The sequence below is a fragment of the Chrysochloris asiatica genome, unplaced genomic scaffold, assembly GCF_000296735.1.
Source record: "Chrysochloris asiatica unplaced genomic scaffold, ChrAsi1.0 scaffold00036, whole genome shotgun sequence".
Taxonomy (NCBI): domain Eukaryota; kingdom Metazoa; phylum Chordata; class Mammalia; order Afrosoricida; family Chrysochloridae; genus Chrysochloris; species Chrysochloris asiatica.
The window spans coordinates 4411401-4431210 of NW_006408554.1; the positions used below are offsets into that span (position 1 = coordinate 4411401).

Genomic DNA, 19810 nt, shown 5'->3' on the forward strand with positions numbered 1-19810 from the left:
ACAACTCAAAAGCATCAATTCTTCTATGGTCTTCCTTATTCACTGTCCACCTTTCTCATGAATATGAGGTCAAATCAAGGCAGACTGGTCAGTTCAAAAGGTTGTGGTGACAATTTTGGGGGGACTCCAAAAGGGTAATCTTGAAGGACACAGGAGAATTAGTGGGGGGTTGTTAAGAAGAAGTTTTAAGTAAGTCAACAACTGCATTGGTGAGAAAAAGGTCAGGAAAGTTACACCAATGCACCTACCTATTTTTCAAGGGTAGCAAGGGCTGTCCTATGAAACCTTGATCCATCCCACCTAGAGTCATTATCTTGCCTCGTCTGACTTCTTTCTTCCCCAAACTCAAAGAATAGTAATAAGAAATATGATTTGAGCCTTTCAAGAATACTAAAACTGTTCTTTTGATATGTGAATCAAAGAACTCAGAATTCTTCAAGGAAGGTTTGAGAGATGGACGTACCGCCTTTAGAAGCATACAGACCTTAATGGAGATTATGTTGAGAAATGATAGCTTCCCATTTTGATATTTTTGTTTAATAAAGATTTCTGTGATTTTGCAGCAGTACTCTTTGACTTACACTGGTATCAAAGAACCAAAAAAAAAAAAGCACAAAAGTCTACTGGGGGAAGGGAGAATCAACAAATGGAGATTATATCATGGTTACTATTCTAGAACAAACACATCTGAGTTTATGTTTTCTGCAAATATTTATTTCATTTGCTGAGACAGATTTCCTGATGTTTTAAATTTGTCATGCTTTTGGACACACTTTGGCTAGATAGCAGCAATATAAAACACTGATGAAGTAACTTTACCATAAATCAGACAACGTTTGACTATGTAAACATCTGATCAATGGAAGATTACCATCTGTGGAAATTAAAATTAGTTGTGTTAAACATTGTGCAGGGCCTGAGGTGTGCAGGGCACCTTTTGAGCCTTTGTTCCTGTGGCTGACCAGTATCTACTGGGAATATGATCTACAAGGAGGGAAGATATCCACTCTTTGAGTGGATTAATTGAATTTGATTGGATTATTTCCATGAAAGGAATTGAAATCTTCATTAAAGATAGTTCAACTCAAGATGAAAAACACAAATCTGGAAATATAGAATACAATATAAAAGTGGAAGAAACAGGAAGAGAATTTTAAAAAGGTAAATAAAGAATGGCAGTGCCTACATATGGAGGTAGTTAGATGCTTTATTGGGCTGCTTCTTAGTCTGAGCATTCTTTCTTCTAACCCAAAATGGCACCACTTAAAAAGACGGTGCATGGCATCTGCATGGGGTGGTCCAAGTGGCATTCCCCAGAACATCATTCTTGACTGTCCTCTTTCTTTATTCTTTATCTAACCCAAAACTTGTGTTTGCTTCATTTGTTTGGCGTGCACAGCATTTCTTCTTTCTCTATATGTATGTGGCCTGCTCCGGTGCTGTCACATGAGCCAAAGATATTCTGTGTATTGGCCCCAGGTTGTTTATTTGTTCATAACAGAAGCTGGTTTCCAGGTGGGTTTGGCCAAACAGAAGGTATCAAGAGAGAGGAAGCAGGGTCTCTCTTGCCTGTTTCCTCCCTCACTGAGTTCAGTGTCTCGCTACAATAAATAGCCTTGTTTCTGTCAGCAGGTTCCTCTAGCACTCTAGTGCCTATTGGGCTCTGGGAACACTATTTCCTTCCCTTTTCTTTTATGCAAGCAGATTTAATAGTGCTAGCTATTCAAAGACTTATCATCCCTTATTTTTCTCTTCATTCTAACCAGCCTCTGAAAGAACACCCTCCACTCAAATCTCTTCAGTTGAATGGTCTGGGATCCCTTTGTTTCTTCTGGGACCCTGATACATAGCTGATAACTTCTAAAACTGAGAAATTGATTTCTAGGAAATCAAAAGACCTGACAATACAATTCCCTTATTCCCAGATGGAAACAATTTTCTAGAGTAAAATAAGCATTGTATCTGTAGACTTGTGCTACCCAAAGTTTAGTGTGCATGCGAATCAACTAGGTTCATGTTAAAATGAATAATGGCATTCTGTAGCACTGGGGGTAGGCCTGAGATTCTGCATTTCAGATGATGTTAGTGTTGCTGCTCTGTAGGCCAAACTTTGAATAGCTGGACTTTAGACAGGACATGAATTTGCTACTGTTCTCATTCATATTATCTGTCATGTTGCTAAAGACATTTGCATTTTCAACTTTTTCTCTACTTTTTCACTTTTGGTTGATTTCATTCATTCCAATGGCTTCACCAATATCTCAAGCTTAGAAATGTCTCTTAATCTTCAGATTCAGGACACCACTCACTGTCCATAGTTATCCCAGAAACAGGAGTCTCTCTTCACTTACCTACCTATATTGGATTTCTTACACACCCCGCTGCTTCTGTTTTCTATGGGTTTTTTTTTTTTTTCTATCTACCAGGCCTTGCTATTGTCACTTCTACACCCTCAGTCAGGCATATATAATCTACTGACTGATGTTGCTAAGTGCCATCAAGTCAGTCCTGACTCATAGCGATCCTGTATAGGATTTCTGAGGAGCGGCTACTGCTGTGTTTGAACCACTGAACTTGTGGTCCAAACTGATATTGCAGTCCAACGCTTTATCCTACAGTGCTACACTGACTGCTAAGACTTTCTAATTTGTCTTAAAATGATTTTTTCTAAGAAAACATTTCATGTATACTCATGGATGCACCTCAAAAACAAGTTAAATGAACGAAACCAGGTGCAAAAAAACACCCATTGCCTTGATCCCTTTAATGAAATATAAAGAGTATCACAGAAACATAAAGCAGATTAGTAGTTGCCAGGAATGGGGAGAAATTGCTTAATACGTTCAAGGTTTTCTTTTGAGGTAAAGAATACGATTCAGAACTAAATAGAGGTGACTGCACAGCATTGTGAATGTACCAAGTGCCAGTTAGTTGAACATGTTAAGATGGTTAATTTTATGTTTTGTGAATTTTATCTCAAAAAAAAAAAGAAGATTGTAATAGTTCCCTTGATATTTGGAATAGTAGTAAAGAGTCTTTTTAAAAAGTAGACAGCTGTGTTCAACCTGGCTCTCAATTTGCCCTGAGTTTGTTATCAACTGGTCATTTCTCTGGGGTCTGTACTTGGGACCTCCCAATGAGGGTGATAAATGATTCACCAAACATTAACTGTAGTTTGGATACATTTTAACATACAAGTGAGTAATTCTAATTTGTTTCATTTTCTTTAACCACAACACAGGAAATTTATATTAGGAAGGATTTCTTTTCAGGTGGGTGATTTGCCTCTAGTATTTACTGAGCACAGACAAGATGAATCACACTATCAAGGTTCAGTGTTTAGAAATGAGGAAAATTACATGGAGGGGGTAGGGAACTGACTTACTGATAAATGGGGATAGCTGAAGCTTAGAACTGGCAACCAAAAATGCTGCAGAGTCTCTTTTTCTAGTAAGATAATCAGATAGTTCAAGCTACCCACAGAAGTGTGCTAAACTACACCTTTCCAGACCAAAAATGAAAACTCTTAGGGCGATTTATTCTGCTTCTCTGTTCCTTAATGTCTTCCTCTGTAAAATGGGGGAAATAATAGATTTACCTCTAAAGTTGTTGCGAGAATTTAATGGGAAGATAAATGTAAAGCACTCAAATGAGATAATAAAAATACAAAATCTGGCACATTGAGATCATTCAATAAACGCTAGTTATCAGTAGAGTGAGGAGTGTTCAGTAATTCCGGTAAGTATCTTGGTGATTCTGGAACAAAGAGTTCTGAGGAAACATAATGCACTATTACATTTTCTTTTATTACAGCAACTCAATTAAAAAAATAACTCTATAGCAATTTCTTCAAAGGTTTCTTTTATTCCCCAAACCACAGTAAATCACCTTTGACTTTAGAAGAGTTCAAGCTTTAATATTTCTCTACCTGAATGTTTCATAAATATTTTGCCTTGACTGTGCTCTAATGCTTTCCCTGTTACTGGAAAATGATTATCAACATAATAAATAAGCCTTTTGTAACACTGCTCACAAAACCAAGACAACTATGCTATAGGGTTCTTCGTTGTTTAACAAGTGTTTTCTCACATTTTGTCTAGTTTGTTTCCTATATAACCCTAGTTAAGCTGATTTTACTATTTCCATTTATGAATTCCCACTGCCTGTGAATTGATTCTAGCTCATAGTGATTCTGTATAGGTTTTCTGAGCCTGTAAATCTTTATGAGCGCAGAAAACCTCATCTTTCTCCTGCAAAGCTGCTGATGAATTTGAACTACTAATCTTGTGGTTAGCAGTCCAATGTTTATTCTTCAGTGCCACCAACACTCCTCATTTATGGATTGTGAATTGGAAATTCAGAGAGATTTAAATGGCTAACCTAATGTTATAGAGCTCTGGTAGTGTTGTGGGTTACGAGGTGGCTGCTAACTGAAAGGTCAACAGTTCAAATCTACCAGATGAGACTTTCTGCTCCCATAAATATTTATAGCCTTAGAAACCCTACATAGGGTCACCATGAATCAGAACCCATTTGATGACACACAACCACCACCAAGGCTGTTAAATGCCATTGACTCGGTTCTGACCCATAGTGACCCTGTATAGGGTTTATGAGGAGGAGCAGCTGGTGAGCTTAAATTGACCTTGCAGTTCAAATGGCTTTGCAGTCTGGCACATTAACCCCACTGTGCCACACTGGCACTCTTACCACCAAGGTAGTCATTACTAAACATCTGTTATTAAAATGTTTATCTTTAAACACTGAATAATAACTAAAGTGTATTATTAGTTTTGAGAAAATCTTATTTATTTAGCATATTTTGAAACCGTTTTGTAATAATATCCATAATCATCACTCTTTTGCTTATAGCTAGGTTCTTCATTTTATATTGAATTTAAAAAATGCTTTCCAGTTGTGATAATATGATGTTTTAGTAATGATAGTCACAAGTATAATTATCACCAAATTTCTCAAGAAACTTAGGCAGAAATGAAAATTTTCCATATGGACAAATATCAGAATTGGAAATCCAACAGTATTTTATGTTGAAACTATTTCTTTATATTCAGAGATGGTCAATGTTATTATGATAAACATCAAACCCCTTCCCATCTGTAACTGAATCACTTAAACATGTGTTAGCTATACTATTATCATAACAGATATCTGGCATGATTGTGGTATTGATTGTTATGTCCAATGTTATTGAAATGCTTGCTATTTATTAATTAATAAACAAAACAACATCCACAAAAACCCAAACCCATTTCCTCTGAGTTGAAATCTGACTTAGAGATACCATTGGACGAAGTGGAACTGCCCTTGGGGTTTCCAAAGCTGTAAGTTTATGGAAGCAGACTGTTACATTTTTGCCCACTCCCTCCCAACTCTCTTCCACTCCACCTGCCTCAGAACTTCTAGAATCACTAACATTTTAGTTCACAGCCAAGTGCTTAACCAGGGCTCCTTTCCTAAGCAATTGTTATTGTTAAGTGCTGTCCAGTCGGTTCTGTCTCTTAGCAATCCTGTACTGAGTTTCCTAGGAGCAGCCAGTGCGCTTAAACTGCTGACTTTGAGATTAGTAGGCCGGTGCTTATCCTAGAGTGCTATACCAGGATTCCTTATTAAGCAATGTTTTTGCTCTTGTTGTGTGCCTTCAAGTCGATTCTGACACATAGTGAACCTGTGTAGTATTTCCAGGGAGCAGCTGACAGGTTTGAACAACCCATCTTATGGTCAGCAGTCTAGTGTTTATCTGACAGGGTCACAGTAGTAGATATAAGTTACCAATAAACTCTAAGCAAGATCACAATGAGATTCTAGTTTTCACATTGAAAGAATACTTTTTGGTTATCATTTCCTTCATTTTTTTTTTTTTCTTTTTCTTTTTAGCTTTTGAAAAGTTAAAATGCTGAAGGATAAGCACTAGACTGCAAATACTAAGATCAGTGATTCAAACCCACTAGCTGCTCCTAGGAAACCCTACACAGGGTTGTTATGAGTCAGAACTGACTCAGAGGCACTTAACAACAACAACCATTTACAAACTCTTATGCTCTGGATGACTCTCCTTTTCCCCTTCCTCTTCTTTAAACACATCCCATTGTTTCCCTTCTTCTGCTATCTCCAGGAATTTAGAAAACTTCAAATCATTATAAACTCTTCTTTTGTGAATCCCACACCCTCAAAATTCTGTAGTGTTCAAGTACATGTCCCAAAGGTCAAATATTTCCTTCCTTTTCATTTCATCTTCTCCCGTTTAGAACTTTAATCTTTCCCATCTGATGACTACAACACCATCTTTATTGATTTTACTGACCCTACTTTGGCTTCTTCCACCCATCTGTCAATTCGTCATGCTGTGGTGGCTTTTGTGGTTCTGTGAAGCTGGAAGCTATGCCATCCACATTTTAAATACTAGCAGGTACACATGTTTCAGACTGAGCAGTTTCAGTGTACAGTTTTAGGTATTATAGACTAAGACAGTATAGGAAGAAGGGGAGGTAGACTGCTTCTGAATGTTTAGACACTGAAAATCTTATAAATAGCAGAGGAGCATTGTCAGCTGTGGTCTCAGAAGATGAAAATATTATGAATAGTAGCAGAACCTAATTAGATATTGTGCCAGACATAAGCCCATTAGGTTAGAAGATACTCAAAAATACAACTGGGGAAGGGCTGCCTTCTCAACATAGAGTTGACCATGATGACTCAAATAGAATAAAGGTTTTAGAAACATCTGTAAACATCCATTAATAATCAGAATGTGGAATGTACAAAGTATGAATCAAGGAACATTCGATGCTGTCAAAAATGAAATGGAGCACATAAAGGTCGATATCCTAGGCATTAGTGAGCTGATATGGATGGTATTGGTCATTTTGAATCCGAAAATCATATGGTTTATTATCCTGAAAACAACTAATTGAAAAGGAATGGTGTCACATTCATAGTCAAAAAGTACATTTCAAGATCTATCTTAAGGTATAATGCTGTCTGTGTTAGGAAAATATCCATATGCCTACTAGGAAGACCAGTTAGTATTACTATTATTCAAATTTACATACCAAACACTAAAGCCAGTGACGATGAAACTGAAGAATTCTACCAACTTCTTTAGTCTTAAATAGATCAAAAATGTAATCAAGATGTATTGAAAATTACTAGTGTTTGGAATGTGAAGGCTGGAAACAACGATGAAGGATCAATCGTTGGAAAATATGGCCTTGATGATAGAAATGATGCTGAGATCATATGATAGAATTCTGAAAGATCAATTACTTATTATATCTTTTTAAACAACCTAGAAGGTGACAGTAAACATAGATCTTACCAGATTAAATACAGAAGAATTTAATTTCCTGCCTCTATGGGAAGAGAAAATGAAGTTTAATATCATCAACCAAAATAAAGCCAAGGGCAGAAGGTGGAACTGATTATATGCAAGTTCAGACTGAAGCTGAAGAAAATTAAAACAAATCCATGAGCAAAAATATGACCTTGAATATATCCCACCTGAAATTAGAGACCATCTCAAGAATAAATTTGATGCATGAGACATTAATGACAGATGAGTAGAAGAGTTGTAGGGATGGCATCAAGAACAACATATAGCAAGAAAGGAAAAGGTAATTTAAAAGGCAAGAAAAAAAGACAAAAATGGATGTCAGAAGAGACTCTGAAATGTGCTTTCCAGTGTAGAGATGCTAAAATGAATGAAAGAAATGAGGTAATAAATGAGCTGAATAGAAGATTTCAAAGGGCATCTCAATAAGATAAAGTCAAGAATTATAACAAAATGTGCAAAGACCTGGAGTTAGAAAACCAAAAGGGAAGAACACATTCAACATTTCTCTAGCTGAAAGAACTAAAGAAGAGATTCAAGTCTCAACTTGAAATATTGAAGGTTTCTATGGGTAAAATACTGACTGATGCAAAAACATTAAAAAAAGATGAAAGGTATATTCAAAGTCACTGTACAAAAAGAAATGATCAATGTTCAACTATTTCAAGAGGTAGCATATGATCAAGAACCGATGGTACTGAAGGAAGACATTCAAGTTGCACTGAAGGCATTGGTGTTGATGGAATACAAATTGAAGTCTTACAACAAACTGATGCAGCACTGGAGACACTCTTCTATGCCAAGAGATTTGGAAGAAAGACACCTGGCTAAAGAATTGGAAAAGATATATATTTATGTGCCTTCCCAAGTGAGGTGACTAATTGAAATACAGAAATCATTGAACAATATCATTCATACTACATGCAAGGATTCCTGCCTTATCTAACAAGGGACAGCAGGTCTGGCCATACAGTCGGTCCATATTTGTACCCTGTAAAACTCCAACATAAAAGGCAAGAGCCAACACCAACTACTATGTACGAGCTTAGTGTGTTAACCCAACACCTGTTAAAACCACATTACAGGAAGAAGAATACTGTGGATATGGAGAGACCCAGTCGGAACTGACTCCATGGTACCTACCAACAACAATAACAACCGATCATCAGAGATTAACGTGTGATCAATCTTTCTTCCACTAATTTCTCATTCTCTCTCTGTGCATCTCCATGGCAGTGACTAGAGAGGGTGCCTACAGTAGTGGACACCCCATCCACTCTTGAACATTTCTGTTGTGCATGTACACTGATCTACTCAGCAAAGACTACTGGACTAATTTGCTATGGGATTTTTTGTTGTATTTTTTTTTTTTAGTTTCTGTTTTCTGTCCTTTTTCCTTGGGGTGGGAGCTTTATTTTCCTACATTATCCAAGAGGAGGCAGAAATCATGGCCATATAACCAAGCTACAAGAACACCCTATAATATCCCAGCATCTGGGCAGGAGCCAATACCAGCGGCTACACATTACATAGATAGCCAACCAACACTTGCTAAGATAACTTGCAGTTGAATAATAAGAGATGTGAAAAGGGAAGCCTATCTCGAGAACATATCCACAAGGAGGCAATCAGTAAGCTTAATGATACAGCAACATACAGTCATTGTAATAATTGAAAACACATCTAACTATTGAAAAAGTCCAAGAAACAACAAAAGATCTCTGCACATGACCAGAAACAGAAAAGAGTAAATGAGACAAATGAGCTGTAGGTAGGCATAGACTTCCCATTAATATTACATGCAAGTAAAATTTTGCTGAAGAAAATTAAAAAATGGCTGCAAAAATACATTGACTGGGAACTGCCAAAAATTCAAGCCAGATTCAGAATAGGATGTGTAGTGAGTAGTATCATTGATGATGTCAGATGAAACTTGGTTAAAAACTGAGTATACTAGAAATTTGTTTACTTGTGTTTTCTTGACTATGCAAAGGCTTTTGACTGTGTGAATCATTCTAATCTATAGATAACATTGTGAAGAATGGGTATCCCAAAACATTAAATTGTGCTCATGAGGAACCTGTACATAGACCAAGAGGCAGTTCTTTGAAAAGAACACAGGGCTACTGAATAGTTTAAAATTAGGAAAGGTGTGTGCCAGGGTTGTATCCTTTGATCATATTTATTCAATCTTCATGCTGAACAAATAGAAACTAGATTACATGAATAAGAACATGACATCAGGATTGAAGGAAAACTCATCAACAACCTGTGACATGCAGATGATACAACCTTACTTGTTGGAAGTGAAGAGAACTTAAAATACTTACTGTTGGAGATCAAAGACTACAGTCTTCAGTATGTATTGTAAATCAATGTAAAGAAAACAAAAATCCTCTCAAATGAACCAATAAATGGCATCATGATAAATGGAGAAAATATAAAAGTTGTTAAAGACTTCATTTTGATTGTATCCACAATCAGCATTCATGGAAGCAGCAGTCAAGAAATCAAATGATGTCTTCCATTAGGCAAATCTTCTGCATGAGACCTCTTTCAAGTGTTCAAGAGCAGAGATAACAGTTTGAAGACTGAGGTAAGCCTGTCCCAAACCATGGAATTTTTAATAGGCTCATATATATGCATGTGAAAGTTTGACAATGAATAAAGAAGATAACTGAAGAATTGATACATTTGAATTATGGTGTTAATATTAAAAGTACCATAAACTGCAGGAAGAACAAATAAATCTGTGTTGAAGGCAGTACAGACAAATTCTCCTTAGAAGCCAAGAAGGGAAGACTGTCTCTCATACTTAGGACATGTTATTAGGAGGAACCAGTACCGGGAGAAGGACATCATGCTTGTTAAAGTGGAGGGTCAGTGAAAAAGGAAGACCCCAATGAGATGGATTGGCATTGTGGCAGCAGCAATGGACTCAAGCTTAACAATTTTGAGAACAGCGTATGACCTGGCAGTGTTTCATTCTGTTGTGCATAGGGTCCCTATGAGTCAGAGCTGACTCGACAGGAATTAACATCAACTTTTGGCTTACTTTATTCATCTCTTACAATGCTGCCAATGCAAATAAACATATATATACACATATATGGAGTCCTGGTGTGGTACAGCCGGATAATGATCAGGGTTGCAAAGGGTCAGAACTGACTCGATGACACGACACTTAACAACAGCAACAACATACTTTATATATAAACACAGATAGATAAACACACACATACACATACACACACACATGTTTATATTAGAGTACAATAGCTCCATATGGTAAGCACTGGACTGTAAACCACAAGGTGAATAATTGAAGGCTCAGAAACTCATAGTGACCTGGTACAGGGTTTCCGAGGCTGTAAATCTTTATGGGAGCAGAATGCCTCATCTTTCTCCCGCAGAACAGCTGGTAGTTTCGAACTGCTGACCTTGTGGTTCACAGCCCAATTCGTAACCACTACGCTACCAGAGCTCCTTCAGAAACCCTATACAGGTTCACTAGTCAACACTGACTCGATGGCACTTAACAACTATAGATAGATAAATAGATGATAGATAGATAGATAGATAGATACATAGATACATAGATACATAGATACATAGATAGAAAGACAGACAGACAGACAGACAGACGACAGACAGATAGATAGATAGATAGATACATACATACATAGACAGACAGACAGACAGACAGACAGATAGATAGATAGATAGATAGATAGATAGATAGATAGATACATACATACATACATACATACATAGACAGACAGACAGACAGATACATACATACATACATACATACATACATACATAGACAGACAGACAGACAGATGATAGATAGATAGATAGAGCAACAGATAGATGCATAGATTGCTCTGTAGGATAAGCACTAGACTTTGAACCACATGGCCTGCAGTGTCAACCCAAAAGCCACTCCTTGGGAGAAAGATAGGCTTTCTACTTCTGCAAAAGATCTTCAGCTTCAGAAACCTTATACAGGGTCACTATGAGTGGGAAGTGACTTGAGAGCACTTAAGAGGAGTCCTGTTGTGGCTCTGTAGGATAAGCACTTGACTGCAAAGTCAGTTTGAGCTGGAAGATTGGCAGTTCAAACTCACCTACTGGTCCTTGGAAATCCTATACAGGGTTGCTATGGGTTGGAACCAACTCGACGGCACTAAATAATGTAGAACATAAGGCATTTTTCATATTTTGGTGGGGTAATTTTGCCTTCAATAATTCCATTTCAACTGCAATTTACAACAAATTTTAACAAGCAAATAACAAGTCTAGTCATTTATTAATTTTTTTTCTTAGTCATCTAGCTGTTACTCAAAAAGAGGATGTTAATTCATTTTCTGCAAAAGTTAGGTACTTCTCTTGAGGCTCCACTGCTACCTACTGTAATGTGTGATAGTGCATTCTAAAGGAGTTGTAATACAGCTAACAAATTCACAGGCAACAATGAAGTTAGGCAATTGTTTTTCAGCAGCCAGTCATCAAATTTCAAAGCTCGAAACATGAGAATTTAGACTTCATCCCTTAGTTATATAAGGTAGCCTAATTAAAAGGCATAATATTGACTCTTAGGATGAACCACCCCTTTTATTATATGGAACTATAAAAGTGGGTGTAACCTATTAGCCATGTAATAAAAGGAAAATTCTCTACTGTGTTCATGATGCCTGTGTAACATCAGAAACAGGATGTCGAAGGATAAAGGTAACAATTTTTATTCAGTATCTTATAACTTTCCTATTTTTCAAGGTTCATACCTAGTTTAAGCTATTAGGTAAGTCAAACTCTCTGTTACTTGAAAATACATCTAAGTGTAATAATAATATAAATGTAATACTAATTATGGACTCCTAGTGTGGTGCTGTCAGATCAGCACTGGACTGCGAACACAGGTCGGTTGTTCAAATCCACCAGCCACTCCTTGGAAACCTTATACAGGGTCTCTATGAGTCAGAACTGACTCAACAGCAAAACAATGAAAATTATATAATTGAAATGCCAGTTTGGTTTTAATCTGTCAAGAATGTGGGTTCTCATTTGATGCTTTATATGATTTTTTCTATCTGACCTAGTCCCTGTCAAGAATCAGATGAGATACAAACAAACAAACTTCATTATATATTTAACCCTATTCATATTATTTGAGTTACCATTTAAAAAAAATTATCGAGAGCCTTATGTCTTGGGAACTTTTCAGAGACTAGTATAACTTCACATATTCATGAACAGCCAGACAAGAATGTTTCTATATACTAAAGACAGACTTTGAACTACAGATATTATTCTGCTAGCTATTTAAGAGAAATTCAATAAAACACATATGAGTGTTTCCAAACATTCATGGAAAATGGAATTTAAAGATATTGATAGGTTTCCACAAAAACTTTAAAGCCCTTTATACATACAGTAATTCAAATTATCTTTGTAAAAAGACTTTGAAAATGTCATAGTTTAATAAAATTATTAAAGTATATAATAGAGATGTTTAAATAGAAAATAATTTTCTTTTGTGCTCTTACTATCCCAGTCTAAAACGGTGTGAGGCTGAATCAAATATATACATAATAGGTAAAGTAACACCATATGAATTTCCAATAATCAATTTGTTGTTGTTGTTAAGTGCTGTTGAGTCAGTTCTGACCCACAGCAACCCTGTATAGGGTTTCTGAGGAGTGCTTGGTGAGCTTGAACTGCCAAGGTGGGGACAATCACACTTTTATAATAATATGGGTACTATGAGACACCTGGTATATATCTCTCTCATTCACCACTAGGTACCACTGAAACACATTTAGAATTTTTGCCTCTTGCTTCAGTTTAAATTAAAAATAAAAATTCACAACAGAAAGATGAATTCCACCAACTAATTAAGTTAAATAATAATAAATGTGCAGGTTTATAATATGATGTGAGTCAAAGAGACATATGATTTTATTTGTTTATTTGATTTGATTTGAGTATAAAATTTGAATTACTATTTGTTATTAAACAATTGATTCTTAGCAAGGTTTTCCTTGTCTGGGGGGGCTAATTTAATTAGCTCTTTTTGTCTACCTCACATTCTAAATGATCTTATATGATTTGCATTTGAGGAATTAATCTAACAATCACTTTAGCAAGCGGCTGCCAAGGGCCCTGAGAAGGGTGCTGGTTTGGACTGTCTAGATCAGTTGGGTTGGGAAACCAACAGGGCAGAATCTGCTCTAGGTTTCCCTACAGAAAGTCACTGCATTTCCCTGATTCTGTGGCAATACAGATGCATTACCATGCTTCTCCCACAGTAAGTGTGCGGGTGTCATCACAACACTTGCTAATTAGAAAACAACAATCTGTGGTAGGCCAGCCAGCCCTCTTCCCTATCTGATTTGTACTTAGCAGCAGACAACTGTAGTGTTTGCCTATGTGTTCAAGCAGATGGTACTCAGTGGAAACACGGAACTGTTATATCCTGAAGAGAAGGCAAGGCACAGAAAGATCAGAGAAGCACCTTTTAGATAAAAGAGTACAAAAATGGTGGCTAGCTCTACCCACCTCTAACATCAAGAATAGGAAGGAGAATCTCTATTGGCATCAGTCTACAGCTGACAGCTATGGGGTGGAGATTGGAATACAACCTCTCTCCACTTTTTTAAACCAATTTTGACACAAGTCATCACCACTATGGTGTTTCCTACTTCTTTTCTAAGATGGATCAGTCATTGCAATAACCATATGGAATTCACAGAATATACTCACAGTTACCTTTACTAAGGCTTCTTAGGAAGTATCAGGTTACAACTCAGGATCAGGATCAACAGGCTACAACTTGGAATCAGGATCAGGATGCATGCAGGCGAAGTCTTCCACCTTCAGTGCAAGACAGCTCTCTCTGTCTCCTCTTGGCAGTGCAGGGCTCCTCTTGGCCTCCTGAGGACAGCCTCTTCTTGGACCCCTCAAAAGAAATCTCTTTTCCTGGCTCTTAGTCCCCCCTGGGCCTAACCCTGTTCCTGCTTAGGCATGTAAGTCTTACAAAGCTCTTTTCGTTGTTGTTAAGTGCCACTGAGTCAGTTCCAACTCATAGCAACCCAGTGTAGGGTTTCTGAGGAGTGGCTGGTGGGCTTGAAGCACTGATCTTGCAGTTAGCAGTCCAGTGCATATCCTGCAGCATGCCACATCAGGATTTCACAAAGTTCTTTAGCTCCATTGATAAGTATCTGGAGATCCCTACTCTGTTAGGAAACCTTGTGCTGAAGGCGCTCATCTCTGTCACTGTGTGGGTTGGCACACCCACTGTAGCAGCTTTGCTCCATGGGGACAGCAACTGCCTCACATACATCTCCTAGTTTTGCTGCTGTTGTTTCTCTGCCACCGGATTCCACTGTGCTTGCCACTGCTTCTTGCCCTCTGCTTCTTGCTCTCTCTGTCTGCTGGGTCTAAAATATTCTCAGCACAAGGATCCTGGGTCTAAACGACAGGCTCTACTCCTGGTTCTTCTCTCGGTGGTAGTGAGTTCTCCACTCCTGGCTTCTAGAATGCCTCATTTTAAGCCTTGTGGGATGACAAAATTGAGGAATCCCCTTGGTAGGGTTCCATACACTCTATTTGCATAGTCTTATCCCCACAAGGGTTCTTTGTATCTTGTTTGCATTAATAGCAAGCTGTTTAGTTTCTGTGGTGGGTTGCAAGTACCTTATTTGAATAGCTCCATTCTGGCAAGTGTTCCTTGCACCTTATTTGCATTAATAGCAAGCTGTCCAATTCCCTTGGTGGTCTACAAGCACCTTATTTGCATAGTGCGGCTTAATCATTTTGTGGGAGCCACAGGACTGTGAATAGCTAGAAGAACCATATGTAATTCATTGCACTGCAAATAGACAAGTAAATAGAGATAGCAAAACACAAAAATGAACAGAAAAGACTTGGCCAACATTTGAAGCTGCTGCGCTGTATGATGAGCATTAACCACAAGGTCGGTAGTTCAAACCCACCAGTCACTCCTCAGAAACACTATACAGGGTTACAATGAATTGGAACCAACTCGACAGCACTTATCAACAACAACAACACTGTTATACTGTCATATTTTAATAGATGAGCTCCTCCAAAGCTTGAGGAGATTATTGCTTAATTTTTTTCATAACCTAGTAAAATTTCAGAATGAAATAAAATTCAAAAGTGCTGTCAGAGTTAAAACATATAAATTCATCCACAGAAATCTGTCAATTTCATTTCTGAGACTATGAGTAGATGTTCAGTTGTTAACAAATAGCCAATTTTAGACACTTGTTATTGTTGTTGTTAAGTGCCGTCGAGCTGGTTCCCATAGTCACCCTTTATAGGGTTTCCAAGAAGCAGCTGGTGAGCTTGAACAGCCAATCTTGCAGTTCAAATGGCTTTGCAGTCTGGTGCATTAACCCACAGCACCACACCAGGACTTCATTTAGACACTATTGTGGCACTGTGGGTTAATGAGCCAGACTGCAAAGCCGTTTGAACTGCAAGGATGGTGGTTCACCCTTACCAGCTGCTCTTGTGAAACCCTACACAGGGTCGCTATAGGTCGGAAGCAACTCGATGACGCTTAACAACAACCAGCCAAAAAAGTAAAGACTTTCATTAAAGGATTTATTCAAGATACAGATGCAATTCAGATAAAGAAATTGAAACAAATTTCTTTCCACCAAAACAAAAACTTCAAAGAAATAGTGGGAGGAAATTGTCTGAAAATATTATTTGGAGCTCTTGAAATTGACCAAAGCAGATAATAAATTGAGGAGGGTTTTTTTTTTTTTTTTTCTTGAAAAACTTTTAGAGTCTGTGGTCTTTGAATTGAGCTGCTTCAATACTCACCTCGCCAAAGTCTCCTCCTAGCCAGATTAGCAAAAAAGGTTGTTTTACCAGGGTAGGGCTGGCCATGGACACTAGGTACTATGCTGTCAGAAGGGGTAGGTCTACTTGTAGCCATGAAAGAGGAACCAAAAATAGAATTAGACACTTCAACACTTATATATAGAGACTTTAATACTCCTCTAGGCGTGGCACGGTATGATAAGCACTGAACTGCTAACTGCAAGGTTGGCAGTTCACACCCACCAGCCATTCTTCAGGAATCCTAGACAGTGTCGTTCTGAGTCAGAACTGACTCAACAGCACTTCACAACAAATACAGCGACATAAGTACCTGAAGAGTAGAGAGAAAATAAGAAAGAATATAGAAGACTTGAAAACTATTAACCAACCTGACCTAATAGATTTATAAACTCTTACCAGACGAAAGAAGAATACATATTATTTTCAAGTGTATACAGAACAATCTGCAGGATAGACCATGTGCTAGGTCATAAAACAAATTTCAATAAATCTACATTTAAATTTAACTGATTGAAATCATACCAAGTAAATTTTCTGACCACAATGGGTTTCGATTTTAAAAAGAGAGAGTGAGAGAGAGAAATGTAACATATTTGGAAATTAAACAACATACTTTTAAAAAGTAACTTAGTCAAAGAAGAACTCACAAGTGAGAAAACAAGTATCAAAATTCATGGGGTCCAGCTAAAACAGTGCTTAGAATGCACTTTAGAGAATTAATGATGATACTAAAGAAAGATCTAAAATCAGTCACCTAAGCCTCTGGTAACCAGCAGAGTGGCTATGAGTGGGGCTGCTAATGTCAAGTCAGCAGTTCGAACGTACCAGCTGTTTTGCAGGAGAAAGACGAGGCTTGCTGTTCCCGTAAACATTTACATCCTAGGAAACCCTATGCCGGGGCACTATGAGTAGGAATGGACTCCAAGGCACACCACAACCACCACCACCATACTTCCATTTCAGGGATATAGTAAACGAAGTGCAAATCAAACCCAAAGTAAACAAAACCAAACAAAAAGCAAACCCCCTGCCATGGTCATGTGGAGTTCAACTCACAGCAACCAGACAGGACAGAGTAGAACTGCTCTAAAGGGTTTTCAAAGCTGTAAATCTTTATGAAATCGGACTGCCTCCTCCTCCTCCATTTGTTATCTGCTTTGGTCAATTTCAAGAGCTCCAAGTAGTATTTTCAGACAATTTTCTCCCACTATTTCTTTGAAGTTTTTGTTTTTGTGGAGAGAATTTTTCAATTTCTTTATCTGAATTGCATCTGTATCTTGAATAAATCCATCCATCGACCTTGTCCTTAGCAGCCCAAACCATAGGGGAAAAACACTGAGCACAACAAAATAGAAAGTAGAACCAATGGGAGGGAAATCAAGAAAATAGAAACTTGGTGCTTTGAAAAAAACCAACGAAGTTGATAATCAGCAGTTTGAAAAGTGAAGTCCTGGTGTGACACTGTAGGATAAGCACTGGACTGCTAACCACAATGTAATTGATTCAAACCCATCAATCACTCCTCAGAAATCTTATGCAGGGTCAATATTAATCAGAACCAACTCAATGGCACTTAACAACAATGGCAAAGTTTGAAAAGTGAGAAGATAGAAATGATCAAAATCAATAATGAAAGAGGCAACATCATTATATAGCGTACAGGAATTACAAGGATTGTAAGGAGTCCTGGTGTGGCGCTGTGGGTTAATGCACCAGACTGCAAAGCCATATGAACTGCAACGTCCTTGGTTCAAGCTTACCAGCTGCTCCTCAGAAACCCTACACAGGGTTGCTATGGGTTGGAACTGACTTGACAGCACTTCACAACAACCAGAAGGACATTGTATGAGCAATTTAAAGTAAAAAACAAAAACAAAAAAATGTCAGACAATTTAGATTAAACGGAAAATTTTCTGTAAGGCACACAATCAAATAGTTTTTTTTTTTGTTTTTTTTTTAAAGAACTATATAAGATTAAGGAAATTGAATTAGTAATGAAAGGTAGCTCGGGGAGTAGGTGAGCCCTAGAGGGCCGAATGACTCAATTCTATCAGTCACTTTAGAAAGAAATAGTAATGATGCTGTACAAACTCCTTCATATAATAAAAAGGCACATTTATCAACTTATTGCCTACTGACATTAAACCAGACAAAGGCATCACAAGAAATTTACAGCCTCGGAAAACCTGTACAGGGTCTCTATGAGTCGGAACCACCTCCACGGTATATAACCAACCAACCAATTGTGACGCTGTAGGATAATGCATTGGACCTCAAAGTCAGTTTGAAACACAAAGTCAGTGTTTCAGTCCCACCAGCTGGAATCTTGGAAACCCTATGCAGGGTCACTCTGAGTTGGAACTGACTTGATGGCACTTAACAACAACAATAAGTCCTTATAGAGATAAGGGCAACAATAAACATAAAGATATTTAAAATAAAATATTAGCAAACTGGATTCAGCAGTATATAAGAGGTTGACTTAATATTAGAAAAATATATCAATAGAATAGATGACACAACCCAAAAGATAATCTCAGTAGTTTCAACAAAAGAAAAAATGCTACTGATACTCACCACAAAGTCGATGAATCTCAAATTCCATATGCTAAGCAAAAGACTAGGAAGAAGGAGAGGCAGACCACTTTTGAATGTTTAGCCACTGAAAACCTTATGAATAGCAGTCAAATATTGTCAGCTTTAGTGCCAGAAGATTAACTCTTCAGATTGGAAGGCACTCAAAGCATGACTGGGGAAGAGCTGCCTCCTCAAGGTAGAGTTGACCAAGATGACACAAATGGAGTAAAGCTTTTGAAACCTCCAATTGCTGATGGAGCACACCTCAAAATGAGGAGAAAGAACTACAAACATCCATTAATAATCAGAACATGGAATGTACAAAGTATGAATCTAAGAAAGCTGGAAGTTGTCAAAATCAAAATGGAACCCACAAAGATCGATATCCTAGGCATTATTAAGCTGAAATACACAGATAATAGCCATTTTCAATCTGACAGTCATATGGTTTACTATGCCAGGAACAACAGAGTCAAGAGAAATGAGGTAGCATTCATCATCTAAAAGAACATTTTAAGATCTATCTTGAAAAACAACACTGCATGTGACAGATTAATATCCATACGTCCACCAGGAAGAATAAGGAGCTCTGGTAGCATAGTGGTTACAAATCGGACTGTGAACCTCAAGGTCAGCAGTTCGAAACTACCAGCTGTTCCACGGGAGAAAGATGAGGCTTTCTGCTTCCGGCCTTGGAAACCCTGTACAGGGTCGCTATGAGTTGGAACCGACTCCACGGCACATAACAACAACCAGGAAGAACAGTTAGTACCACTATTATTCAAATTTATGAACAAACCACCAAAGCTAATGATGCTAAAATTAAAGAATTCTACTTACTTCTTCAAGGAGCTCTGGTAGCGTAGTGGTTACGAATCGGGCTGCAAACCTTAAGGGCAGCGGTTCGAAACTACCAGCCGCTCCGCGGGAGAAAGATGAGGCTTTCTACTCCCGTAAAGATTTACACCCTCGGAAATCCTGTACAGGGTCACTATGGGTCGGAAC

At 37.8% G+C, this 19810-nt stretch overlaps 1 protein-coding gene across 1 annotated transcript in view; it reads left to right on the top strand.

The window, feature by feature from the left end:
• The window catches only part of TRPA1 (transient receptor potential cation channel, subfamily A, member 1), a 116536-nt gene that overhangs the window by 996 nt on the left and 95730 nt on the right, over positions 1-19810 (top strand). The window lies entirely within an intron of this gene.